Source organism: Heloderma suspectum, chromosome 8 (genome assembly GCF_057233095.1).
Source record: "Heloderma suspectum isolate Gila_16-S chromosome 8, 16-S_ref, whole genome shotgun sequence".
Lineage (NCBI taxonomy): Eukaryota > Metazoa > Chordata > Lepidosauria > Squamata > Helodermatidae > Heloderma > Heloderma suspectum.
In genome coordinates, this window is record NC_139465.1 from 2,612,989 (window position 1) to 2,625,899 (window position 12,911).

The window sequence follows — 12,911 nt, forward strand, 5'->3', positions numbered from 1 at the left end:
ATGGCCCATCTTTAGAGACTTCCTCAGTGGGCGAGTTACTGGGAGAGTGAAACCCTGCACGTGCCCTTTCTGCAGAACTTGGTGAGGGGGAGAGACATGGTGGCATCCTAAAAGCAGACCAGACATTTATTTAATATTTAATTTTATTTACATGTATTTGTTTATATGTATCTAAGGGGCTGCCTGTCCCGTTGCAAACCACCTCGTGTCTAGAGGTGAGAGATGCCTCTCAGCTATTGCCTCCCCTTCCCCTGCAAGGAGGGGCTTGTAAAGCAACTGGGGGCCAAACAGGGACCCCTGTGCAAATGTCTTCCTGAAATACAATCATCTTGCTGCCACATTGCTTTCAGTGGGGCACTTCACATGCATTTCACATATGCACTGACTAGTCTAGGACAGGGGTGGGCAGAAAGTAGCTCTGGACCTACTGGGAGATCTCTTTAGTGTAACCAGGAGTGGATTTTTGTGTGGAAGGGCTGGGAGCTCCATTCAGTCTGGGCACTCAAAATACATTCCTGGCCTTGGAATTTTTTCATGCTAAATCAGGGGTGAGGACCAAGTCTGGCCCTCTTAGTTTCCCGGCCTGGCCCTCTGGGGTTCCCAGACAGCCATGCCCCCTTCCTTGCCCACCCTTTCCCCTCAGCTTTCCTTTGGTGGTTTCCTGGCATTTGTGCAGTTTTCCCCCATTCCAAAAGGTCAAAATGCCTCTCTGAAGGCTAAGTGGCCATCAGGGCTTTGAGCTCCAATAGACTGGTATTTGGGGCCTGGCCCATCTCAACCCACCCACCACTGGAATGTGGCCTCCAAGAGCATCTCTGAAATTGAATTTTGCCCTTGGGCGGAGAGAGATTTGATGCCCCTGTGCTAAGGGCTTGTCTTTTGCACCACGCCCCAGTTGGTGGGTCCCGGGTCTCTAGGAAACAACCAAGTGGATCCTGCAAGCCTGAAGTCTGGCCATGTTTGGTCCTAATGCAAAGGTCCCACAGCATCCCCATCCCAGCGGCGACCCACAGTGCCAACTACTGTTGGTTCTCCATTGCTGGCTTGTCCTCCCACCACAAGGCGGATGCTCAACCTGCCCCTGGGCAAGCAGATCCTGCTGGAGCCTTCTCTGAAAGGCGGCTTTTGGACAAGGAGGAAAAGCACACTGGGTGTCATGTGGGGCCTCCTAAATATAAGGAAAGTTTTATTAAGTGCAACGGGACATGACAGACGCCATCTGGCAGGACCCATGAAAAGACAGGAACATGCAAGGATGTCTGGGGTGATCCCCAAAGGTGGGGGGTGGGGTGAGACAAGGCCTGGCAGACAGGGCGTTTGCTTTCCCAGGCAGAGGAGCTCGGGCACCCTGTGGGCTAGAGCAGTCTGCAAAGGAGGAGGGCAGCAAGACTGCAGCACCAAGACGGGGCAAGAGGACCACTTCACCTCTCCCAAGGCTGCTCATGATTTTGCTGTAGTGGTAATTCCATGTAAACATAGAGGCAGCTGGCTGCCCTTAATGGCAGGCGGGTGGGAGATCCAGCAGCCAGGTGTGTGTCTGGAATAAGCAAAGGGCACTCAGCAAAGCCTCCCTCACTGTGCTTGGGACACAGCCGCGCCCACCCAGCAACCCTCTCCGGCCACCCGTCTCTCCCCTTCCTCCGTGATTGCTGCTGGACTGCCACCCTCTTATCCCTATCTGGTGCACTCTGGAAGCCCTTAGTGCAGCCTCTCCCCACCTGGTGCCCTCCAGAGGTGTTGGACTGCAACTCCCATCAACTCACCTATGCTGGGCGTGGATGACGGGGTTGTGGTCCCCACCCAGCTGGAAGGTGCCAGGTTGGCAAAGGCCGCCTTAGCGATGGGCTATGGGACTCTGCACAGCAGCACCTGGTAATCACCCCACTGACGTACCCCGTCTTGCCTCACCACGAGCTCCAGGGGGAGTACTGAAGGTTCCCTGGGGAGAGCAAGGATCTGGTGATCAGAGGATCCCACCTGTCTCTCTCGGCTAGAGCCAGTTCAGGATTGTCTCATTGATGTCATGCTCCTGCTGGAGGGATCCTCTTCTGAGGAGCTGGAACTGCATGAGACAGAGAAAGCCATGGAGCCACCTCTGACAGGAGACAGGGCCCTCTGGGGAGAGGCTCACAGGCTGCCCCCACCAGAAGAGGGGAGTTCTGCTTCAGAGGCTGAGTGTCCCACCACCCCAGAGTGTGCTGCCGCTGCCTTAAGAGGCAGAGCAGTAGGGCTCCTGTAAGAGGAAGCACCCAACGCCAAGGAAGAACTCCTCAAGAGTAAGGATTGCAATATATGGCAGCTGAGCTGTGGGTGGGGCTCAGGAGGCCCTAGGAATATAACCCTGCATTTTCTGTCTGGGCTTTGCTGAAAACAATACTGGTGCTCAGCTTGTCTCCTGACCTTAACTCGTGTTTGGACTGCCATATTGTTGACCTTGGACTTCTGCCTGATGCTGCCTCTGGATTCTATTATTATTATTATTACTACTATTATTACCACTATTATTATTTATTTCATTTCTATACCGCCCAATAGCCGAAGCTCTCTGGGCAGTTCACAAAAATTAAAACCAAACAACACACAATAAAACAATTTAAAATATATAGAACATTAAAACCACAATATAACAATACAACCACAGTAAAACCTAGCAGCAGTACAGGAGTTTAAAATACAGATTTAAAACAGCAAAGATAAAAATTTAGAAAGCTAAAATGCCTGGGAAAATAAAAAGGTCTTCACCTGGCGCCGAAAGGAGTACAATGTAGGCGCCAGGCGAACCTCACTAGGGAGCTCATTCCAGAGCCGGGGTGCCACAACAGAAAAAGCCCTCCTACTAGTAGCCACCCACCTCGCTTCCTTTGGCAGGGGCTCACGGAGAAGGGCCGCTGACTATGATCTTAAGGTCCGGGCAAGCACATATGGGAGGAGGCGATCCTTCAGGTAACCTGGCCCCAAGCCGTTAAGGGCTTTGAATGTTAACACCAGCACTTTGAATCGGGCCCGGAAATGGACTGGCAGCCAGTGCAGCTGGAAAAGTACTGGCGTAATATGAGCTCGCAGGCCAGTCCCTGTTAACAATCTTGCTGCCCTATTTTGGACCAGCTGAAGTTTCCGGACCGTTTTCAAAGGCAGCCCCACGTATAACGCATTGCAGCAATCCAGACGAGAAGTTATCAGAGCATGGATAACTGTAGCTAGGCTATCTCTGTCCAGATAAGGGCGTAGTTGGTATACCAGCCTAAGCTGATAAAAAGTGCTCCGTGCCACTGAGTTCACCTGTGCGTCAAGTGACAGTTCTGGATCCAAGAGCACCCCCAAACTACGAACCTGATCCTTTAGGGGGAGTGCAACCCCCTCCAGAACAGGTTGAATATCACCTAGCCGGGCAGACAAACCACCCACTAACAGTACCTCCGTCTTGTCTGGATTGAGTTTCAGTTTATTAGCCCTCATCCAGTCCATTACCATGCCCAGGCACTGGTTCAGAACAGCCACTGCCTCACCTGGTTTTGATGAGAAAGAGAGGTAGAGCTGGGTGTCATCCGCATATTGATGGCACCTCAGCCCACACCTCCAGATAACCTCCCCCAGCAGTTTCATGTAGATGTTAAACACCATGGGGGATAAAATAGAGCCCTGTGGAACCCCATGGCACAATTGCCATGGCACAGAGCAATAATCCCCCAGCACCACCTTCTGGAATCGGCCATCCAAGTAGGAGCGGAACCACTGTAGTACAGTGCCTCCAACTCCCAACCCAGACAACCTATCCAGAAGGATACCATGGTCGATGGTATCGAAAGCCGCTGAGAGGTCCAGGAGAATCAACAGGGTCGCACTCCCCCTGTCCCTCTCCCGGCAGAGGTCATCCCACAGGGCGACCAAGGCAGTTTCCGTTCCAAAACCAGGCCTGAAGCCCGATTGAAATGGATCTAGATAATCCGTTTCATTCAAGAGTGCCTGGAGCTGTCCTACAACCACCCGCTCAAGCACCTTGCCCAGGAAGGGGATGTTGGCCACTGGCCTATAATTGTTAACATCCTCTGGGTCCAGGTTAGGCTTTTTCAGGAGTGGTCTAATTACTGCCTCTTTTAAAGCAGCAGGCACCACTCCCTCTCTCAAGGAGGAATTTACAACCTCTTGGACCCAGCCGGACAACCCCTCCTTGTTTGATTTAATAAGCCATGAAGGGCAAGGGTCAAGCACACAAGTGGTCGATCGGACTTGGCCAAGCACCTTGTCCGCATCCTCAGGCCTCAGTAACTGAAACTCATCCAATAAAACTGGACCAGACGGTGCTCTGAACGCCTCTACCAATGGAACTGCATTAATGGTGGTGTCCAATTCATGACGAATCTGAGCGACTTTATCCTCAAAGTGCCGCGCAAACTTGTCATAGCGTGCTACCGAGGGTTCCACCGTCTCTCTCCCTGGCCCAGAATGTAACAGGCCGCGAACCACTCGGAAAAGCTCCGCTGGATGACACTGATGATGCTTGCTTGCTGTCCTGTGCACTGCACCTCGGCTATGGCCCTGACTTATCTCTGGAGAATCCTTGTTTGCCAGTAGAAACTCGGCTTTGCTCTTGGCCTGCTTAATGGACTCCTTTGCTGCAATAAACTGTGTGTGTTTGCATGGCAAGGGGATGAACAGGACAGCTGGGTTGCCCTCCTACTACTACGAAGGTGTGTCTGTTGCTAATGTTCATGTATTAATGAGGTACGTGCTTTAAATCAGGGGTGTTGAACCTCTCGCAGCCCAGGTTCTGTTTTGGGGAAGCTCTCGGGGGCTGCATTCCAGTGGTGGGTGGAACCAAATGGAAAAGGACCAAATGAAATGCCCTCGGCAGAAATGCCAACACATCTGAGCTTCAAGCTCTTTCTGCCAGTCACTAAGCTTTAGGAGAGGCATTTCAACCTTTTAGAACGGGAAAATCACGCAAAACCTCAGAAACCTCACGATTGGAGGTTGGGGAGAAAGAGGGCACAGAGAGGAGAAGGGGATGTGGCCCTCTGGGGAACTCAGGATGGGCTGGATTTGGCCTGGACCAGAGGTTCTGCACTCCTGCTTTAAACTGGTGGTCATCACTTGGTGCTGAAGGTGGACTGGGCCGAGCAGAAGCAGCCAGACTGCCCATCGGTAGCCCACTGTGGGGCAGAAACACTCCCTTTCCCACCCACACCCAGGACCACGGCAAAAGGGAGATCAGTGCGGGGGGGTGGTCTGCAGGTAGGTACAGCAGGACGGTCTTCTGGGTGGTGCCGCCGATCTTCCCCTCTTGCGCCAGGGTCTTCAGGTCAGCAGGCGAGTTGGTGCTCAGTACCATATGTGAGACGAGTCTTTTCTCCACCAGGGAGGCCACAGCCCGGCCCACCTCAAGGTGGCTCACATAGCCTGGGCCCAGGCCCTCTGGTGCGGTCACTCCCATGTTAATTTTCACCTGCGGAGGCAAGGCAAGACCATGCCAGAGCTTGCACCAAGGGCAGCCGGCACTCCCCCCGGCCCACTTCCCACGGAGTCTCCTCAGCTTGTCAGCTGGAGACCTGCTGCTCCGTGACAGCAACCGAAGCCACTTCAGGGGCCGTCACACTGGCAGCGGAAGACAGCCGGTTGTTTGTGTTATTTCTACCGTGCCCGTCCACCAAAACATGGCACTCAAGGCCGCTTACGGAAACCATTTAAAAGAGATCGAAACCCATTAAAATCCTATAAGAGCACAGCAATCGGAGAATGCTTCAGCAAAGGAGATCGTTACCTTGTCATGGTGCTGGAGCTTGAGCACCTCAATGACATCATAAGCTAAACCGTGAAGGGACACCCAAATTGAGAAGGTCATGGCAGAGAGGTCAGACTAAATACGATCCCTGGGAAAGGAAACGGCAACCCACCCCAGTATTCTTGCCATGAAAACTAAATGGATCAGTACAACCAGAGATATGTCGGTATACCATCGGGAGATGGGACTCCCAGGTTGGAAGATGGTCAAAATGCTACTGGGGAGGAACAGAGGATAAGTTCAACTAGCCCCAGATGTGATGACACAGCTAGCTCAAAGCCGAAAGGATAGCTAGCAGCCGATGGTGCTGGTGGTGAACGACGAATCCGATGTTCTAAAGATCAACACACCATAGGAACCTGGAATGTAAGATCTATGAGCCAGGGCAAATTGGATGTGGTTACTGGGGAAATGTGAAATGTCAAGATTAAATATAGACATCAAATGACCACCAGATCTACTACTGTGGACAAGAGGACCACAGAAGAAATGGAGTAGCCTTCATAATTAATAATAAAGTGGCTAAAGTAGTGCTTGGATACAATCCAAAAAATGACAGAATGATCTCAATTCAAATTCAGGGTAAGCCATTTAACATCACAGTGATCCAAATATATGCCCCAACCACAGATGCTGAAAAAGCAGAAGTAGATCACTTCTATGAGGATCTGCAGCACCTACTGGATAGTGCGCCAAAAAAAGATGTTATTTTCATTATAGGAGACTGGAATGCTAAGGTGGGTAGTCAAACGACACCTGGAATTACAGGCAAGCATGGTCTGGGAGAACAAAATGAAGTGGGACATAGGCTGATAGAATTTTGCCAAGACAACCCACTGTGCATAACAAACACTCTCTTCCAACAACCTAAGGGACGACTTTATATATGGACTTCACCAGACGGTCGACACCAAAATCAGATTGGCTACATCCTTTGTAGCCAAAGGTGGCGGACATCTATGCAGTTGGTAAAAACAAGACCTGGAGCTGATGGTAGCTCAGATCACGAACTTCTTATTGCACAATTTAGAATCAGACTAAAGAGAATAGGGAAGACCCACAGATCAGTTAGATATGAGCTCACTAACATTCCTAATGAACATGCAGTGGAGGTGAAGAATAGATTTAAGGGACTAGATTTAGTAGATAGGGTCCCGGAAGAACTATGGACAGAAGTTCGCAACATTGATCAGGAGGCGGCAACAAAAAGCATCCCAAAGAAAAAGAAAACCAAGAAGGCAAGATGGCTGTCTGCTGAGACACTGGAAGCACCCCAAGAAAGAAGGAAAGCAAAAGGCAACAGTGATAGGGAGAGATATGCCCAATTAAATGCAAAATTCCAGAGGTTAGCCAGAAGAGATAAGGAATTATTTTTAAACAAGCAATGCGCGGAAGTGGAAGAAGATAATAGAATAGGAAGGACAAGAGACCTCTTCCAGAAAATTAGAAACATTGGAGGTAAATTCCAGGCAAAAATGGGTATGATCAAAAACAAAGATGGCAAGGACCTAACAGACGCAGAAGAGATCAAGAAAAGGTGGCAAGAATATACGGAAGATCTGTAGAGGAAGGATAATAATATCGGGGATAGATTTGACGGTGTGGTCAGTGAGCTAGAGCCAGACATCCTGAAGAGTGAGGTTGAATGGGCCTTATGAAGCATTGCTAATAACAAGGCAGCAGGAGATGACGGTATCCCAGCTGAACTGTTTAAAATCTTGCAAGATGATGCTGTCAAGGTGATGCATGCCATATGCCAGCAAATTTGGAAAACACAAGAATGGCCAACAGATTGGAAAAAATCAACCTATATCCCCGTACCAAAAAAGGGACGCACCAAAGAATGTTCAAATTATCGAACAGTGGCACTTATTTCACATGCCAGTAAGGTGATGCTCAAGATCTTGCAAGGTAGGCTCCAGCAATTCATGGAATGAGAATTGCCAGATGTACAAGCTGGGTTTAGAAAAGGCAGAAGAACTAGAGACCAAATTGCCAATATCTGCTGGATAATGGAGAAAGCCAGGGAGTTTCAGAAAAACATCTATTTCTGTTTTATTGACTATTCTAAAGCCTTTGACTGTGTGGATCATCACAAATTGTGGCAAGTTCTTGGTGGGATGGGGATACCAAGTCATCTTGTCTGCCTCCTGAGGAACCTGTATAACGACCAAGTAGCAACGGTAAGAACAGACCACGGAACAATGGACTGGGTTAAGATTGGGAAAGGGGTACGGCAGGGTTGTATACTCTCACCCTACCTATTCAACCTGTACGCAGAACACATCATGCGACGTGCTGGGCTTGATGAAGCCAAGGCTGGAGTTAAAATCGCTGGAAGAAACATTAACAATCTCAGATATGCAGATGATACCACTTTGATGGCTGAAAGTGAGGAGGAGCTGAGGAACCTTATGACGAAGGTGAAAGAACAAAGTGCAAAAGCTGGGTTGCAGTTAAACCTCAAAAAAACCAAGATTATGGCAACCAGCTTGATTGATAACTGGCAAATAGAGGGAGAAAACGTGGAGGCAGTGACAGACTTTGTCTTTCTAGGCGCAAAGATTACTGCAGACGCTGACTGCAGCCAGGAAATCAGAAGATGTTTACTTCTTGGGAGGACAGCAATGACAAATCTTGATAACATAGTGAAGAGCAGAGACATCACACTGACAACAAAGGTCCGCATAGTTAAAGCAATGGTATTCCCCATAGTAACCTATGGCTGTGAGAGCTGGACCATAAGGAAGGCTGAGTGAAGGAAGAGAGATGCTTTTGAACTGTGGTGCTGGAGGAAAATTCTGAGAGTACCTTGGACTGCAAGAAGATCAAACCAGTCCATACTCCAGGAAATAAAGCCAGACTGCTCACTTGAGGGAAGGATATTACAGGCAAAACTGAAGTACTTTGGCCACATAATGAGAAGACAGGACACCCTGGAGAAGATGCTGATGCTAGGGAAAGTGGAAGGCAAAAGGAAAAGGGGCCGACCAAGGGCAAGATGGATGGATGATATTCTGGAGGTGACGGACTCGACCTTGGGGGATCTGGGGGTGGCGACGGCCAACAGGAAGCTCTGGCGTGGGCTCGTCCATGAAGTCACGAAGAGTCGGAAGCGACTGACCGAATAAACAACAACAAATCAGAGAATGAAGGCAGCCCCCAGCCACCCTTGAAGGCTAAAGGCCTGTTTGCATAAGGAGGCCTTTGCCCTCACCTTCCCCAGCCTGGCACCCTCCAGATGTGTTGGACTACAACTCCCATCATCCTTGCCAGCGTGGCCTTTCCTGTCCCTGCCGCGAATGTGCTGGAGGTGCTGGGCACTCCATCCTCAAGAGACCCGGGCATGCCAAGGTGTCCCCCCTGCGCTGAAGCCGGCAGGGCGGTGGCCCGGGCTCGAAGCAAGATGCCGACTCCAGCCGCCAAGCCCTGACCTCATTCAGCTTGCAGGGCGCCTCCGGGTACTCCGCGTGCACCACGAGGGCGAAGGCCCACGCCGCCGCGGCCCCAGGGTCAGGAAGCCTGTGCCCGGCTCAAGCAGCCGCTCCCCAGCCCCGCCTGCAAGGGAGAAGCTGCCTTAGCCAGCAGTGGTGGGCGGGCGGAGGGCAGCTGTAAATGCAATTCTGTAAACGCCTTCCTTAGCTCAGAAATTAAAATAATGAGAGAAAAATGCTCACCCTTATAACGATGGTGCCACCAACTAAATCCTGTTTGTTGGATGATTTTCACATCTTTCTTCACATCTGAGTCTAACCCATCTCTAATTTTAACCTTAGATGAAATGTTGCTCCCATCAGCATTCTGCGCAAAGCTGCCCTCCCTCCCTCCCTCCCTCCCTCGTCCAGCTCCACAGCGGAAGCGCCATTCCTAAGGACGGGCAGAATGGCCTCTGTGTGGCTGTTCTTGCAAATGTCATGCCGCTTTTCTGTACAAAAGTGCACAGTGCTATAGGCGAGGAAGAGCGCCAGCGGCACCAACACATGATTACATGAGACTGTCGCGTGTGATAATTGATCATCTCCTTCCCTGCTCACCTGGTGCAGCTCCTTCAGGGACTGAGTGTGAGGGGGGCCCCCCTTGCCCCCAGCTGAAGCCCAGCAAGGACACCGCGTCTGTCACCTTCCCAAGGCTCTCCAGCAGGGCCCCTTTGGCGGCCTCTGCTCCTCTTCAGACCCTGGATGGAATAAATATGGGAAGGGAGATTGAGAGACCAGGCAGTCGCCTCCCAACCATGAACGAATCACTGCCTCCCTCCTGCAACCTTCTACAGTAGGGGTGGTCTCAGCAAGTGGGCGGATTGCTAACTCCGGTGTCATGCCAGCATACTGGGCGAGGTCCCTCCAGCTGGCATAAGCAGGTTTTTAGCGGGCTGGCTGCAGTGGGGAAAATGGCAAGTTGATACCTCACATGATTGCCTCATCCAGAGGAGGACATTAAGCCTTCATCTGCTTAGCAATGTCTCTCAAAGCCGGTTTCGAGAGCAAACTGACACCCATCGCAATCCAGATCCTGGCGCAATGATTCCCCCTTTGCACAAGGCGTCCTTTTGGCTCTGCTCTTGGCTTTCTGAAGGAGCTCCTTGCTGGGTGGTGTCATCCGCCCATCTGCCTCTTGGAGGCTGTCGGTCTGTGGGCTGGCATCTGCCTTTCCTTTTTCTAGCCACTGGCACCCCAACAGCATGGCCTAAGACTTCCATCGCCACATCTCCATTCCATGACCTGGTTCTTTCTGGGCCTTTGTACGAGCAGGGGTGTTCTCTCCACCATCGCACCCAAACCCTCTTCCCAGTCGCTGCAGAGACAAAAAGTAGAGCCCATCTCTGCCCGCAGCAGCTGCTGCCGCTGCCGCCCACCCCAGAGTGCTCTCAAGAGGCCTGCTTGCAAAACGGTGGCTGCCCACGTCGCCAATGAGCGTGTGCAGGTAGTCACAGGCTGATGCCGGCAAAAACTCCCTCAGCTTCTCCAGTCTGCTTCCATCCCGGGAGATGATGGCGATGTGGAAGCCTGCATGGAAGGCGGCAGAACAGCCCGTGAAATATGATTGGTGCCTATATCTGAGCGATCGCAGGGAAGCCACTGAAACATAATTCAGGCTTGGACTTGAGACCTGTTTTTAATGCTAGGGCTCCAGCCTGGGCTGCATGAGGTAATCAGAGACAAGAGTATGTCTGGGCATGCACAAAGTAGCCACAGAACTCCCCAACTTGGGCGTGTGCACAACTCCCCCCCTCCCATGTTTAGGAGATTAGATCTTCCATGGTAGGTTTGGGCCCCAGCACTTATTTTTGTAGAAATGAACCACCAAAAGCAGGGTTACAACACACCAGAATGCCAGCAGGGAAAGACAGTCACACGGCCGTTCACACATATGCACAAATACGTACAAATACACACGCGACTTGCTGGTTCTGGAACCAGGATCTCGCCAGAACAGATTCGGCAGCGTACGCCTTACCTTTCTCCAGCAGTGCCTTCACAATGCCTGAGCCCACCGTGCCCACTCCACCAAGCACCAGCACCACCTGGTCCGATGCAGACATCCTGGCAAGCAGAGACGGGCCGTGCTGCTCAGGGGCCAGCCACCAAATGGCAAGTGAGGCTGCAGTTCCCACGCAGGAGAATAAGGCAGGAAAGCACCCAAGAGCCCCACCTCCACGGAAGGCAAGGCCCGCCCGCCCTCCTGTCTCCCCACCTCCTGGTCCTGTTCACCACACGGCTTTGGCAGAGGAGGCTGATGCCATGTTGGTGTCACAACATTGAGGCACAAAGCCAGATCAATATTTCCCAGAGCTTGTCTTGATGAAAGGCACTGCAGCCTTCCAAAGCCCCAAGTAGACCAAACTCAGAGTGGAGCCATTGCCTGGGGGTCTCACAGTTCGTGGGCCCATCCTGTGGCTTGTGGGAGGCCATGTCCCATTGTCTCCATTGTCTCCATCCTCAAGGGCATGATGGCAAACTCCGTGGCCAGGAGCATGGCTGCATTTCATTCTGGTCTTGGGCCCAGAGGAAGAACAATAAAAGGAAAGAGAATGGAAGTAATTTCTGCAGGCAGACATTCAGAGCCAGAGATGAGGGAACCACACTAGAAAAAGGACAGTCACACCACTGGTCTATTCCAGGCCTGTAGCCAGGGGTGAGCTGCCCTCCCCCCCAAATTTCTCACCCCCCCTTTTTGCAAACAAATAATTAAAAAACAGTTTACAATTTTGTCTTTATAAGGCCTATAAACCATCTGAACTCCCCCCTCTTTGGTGCACCCCCTCTCCAGAACGTTTAAGCAGGCTATGGGCCAGGCCTCTTCCACGATCTCTCAACAGCGTACATTCTGCACCCTGAGGGGAGACAGGGACTGTGGGTATTAACTGTACAGAAATTGATGGGGGGTGGGGTGGAAAAACGGGGAAGGAGGAGCTTGATCTCTTCCCACAGCCTGCCTCCTAGTTTGGGAATCACCGTGGTCCTGAAGCGTAGGCACGGACCACTCCCTTTGCATTTGACACCCCCCTCCCCATGCCCCCATTGCCCCTGCTGGCCTCTGGCGTAGCAGACCCAAGCTGAGGGTTACAAGAGCTGAATCCTACTGGTCCAAACAAGAGGTCCATGCTAAGTTGATTGCGACAAATCAAGATAAGCATGTTAATGAATGTGCAGCCCTGCCTTCGTCCTAAGGTCTAGAGAGGCATTTTAACTTCACAGTGCCCTTGTGAGGCGGGACCAGGCCAAAACAAAGCATTTTGCTCTTGGGGGCTCACAAAACGAATGCAAAAATTAACCACCTCTGGCCACTGGATTGCTTTCATTTGGCTGAAAATATGCATGCTGGTGGAGTTACTGCAGGAAAAATGAGCTGATGGCTACATCTTACCTCCAGTATAGGAAGCAGTATGACTAGTTGCACTCATGTCCTGCTTGTGGGTTCCTGGTCAACAGCTGGCTGGCCACTGTGTGAACAGAATGCTGGGCTACATGGACCCTGGGTCTGCCAGCCTCAGGGCTCTTGTTACGTTCTTATGAGAGAGGCCCTTCTATCTGCCTGGTTGGGGCAACATCTGGCGGCGCGGCAGGATCTCTGCTTCCCTCCCTGTGGCCCGAGGACGCCACCTGGTGTTCTTAGAACCCAGCAATCAGCTGTT

At 51.4% G+C, this 12,911-nt stretch overlaps 1 pseudogene; it reads right to left on the reverse strand.

Moving 5' to 3' along the window:
- Window positions 1-966: 966 nt before the first annotated feature.
- Window positions 967-11,318, reverse strand: LOC146338756 (uncharacterized; annotated as a pseudogene).
- Window positions 11,319-12,911: the final 1,593 nt, after the last annotated feature.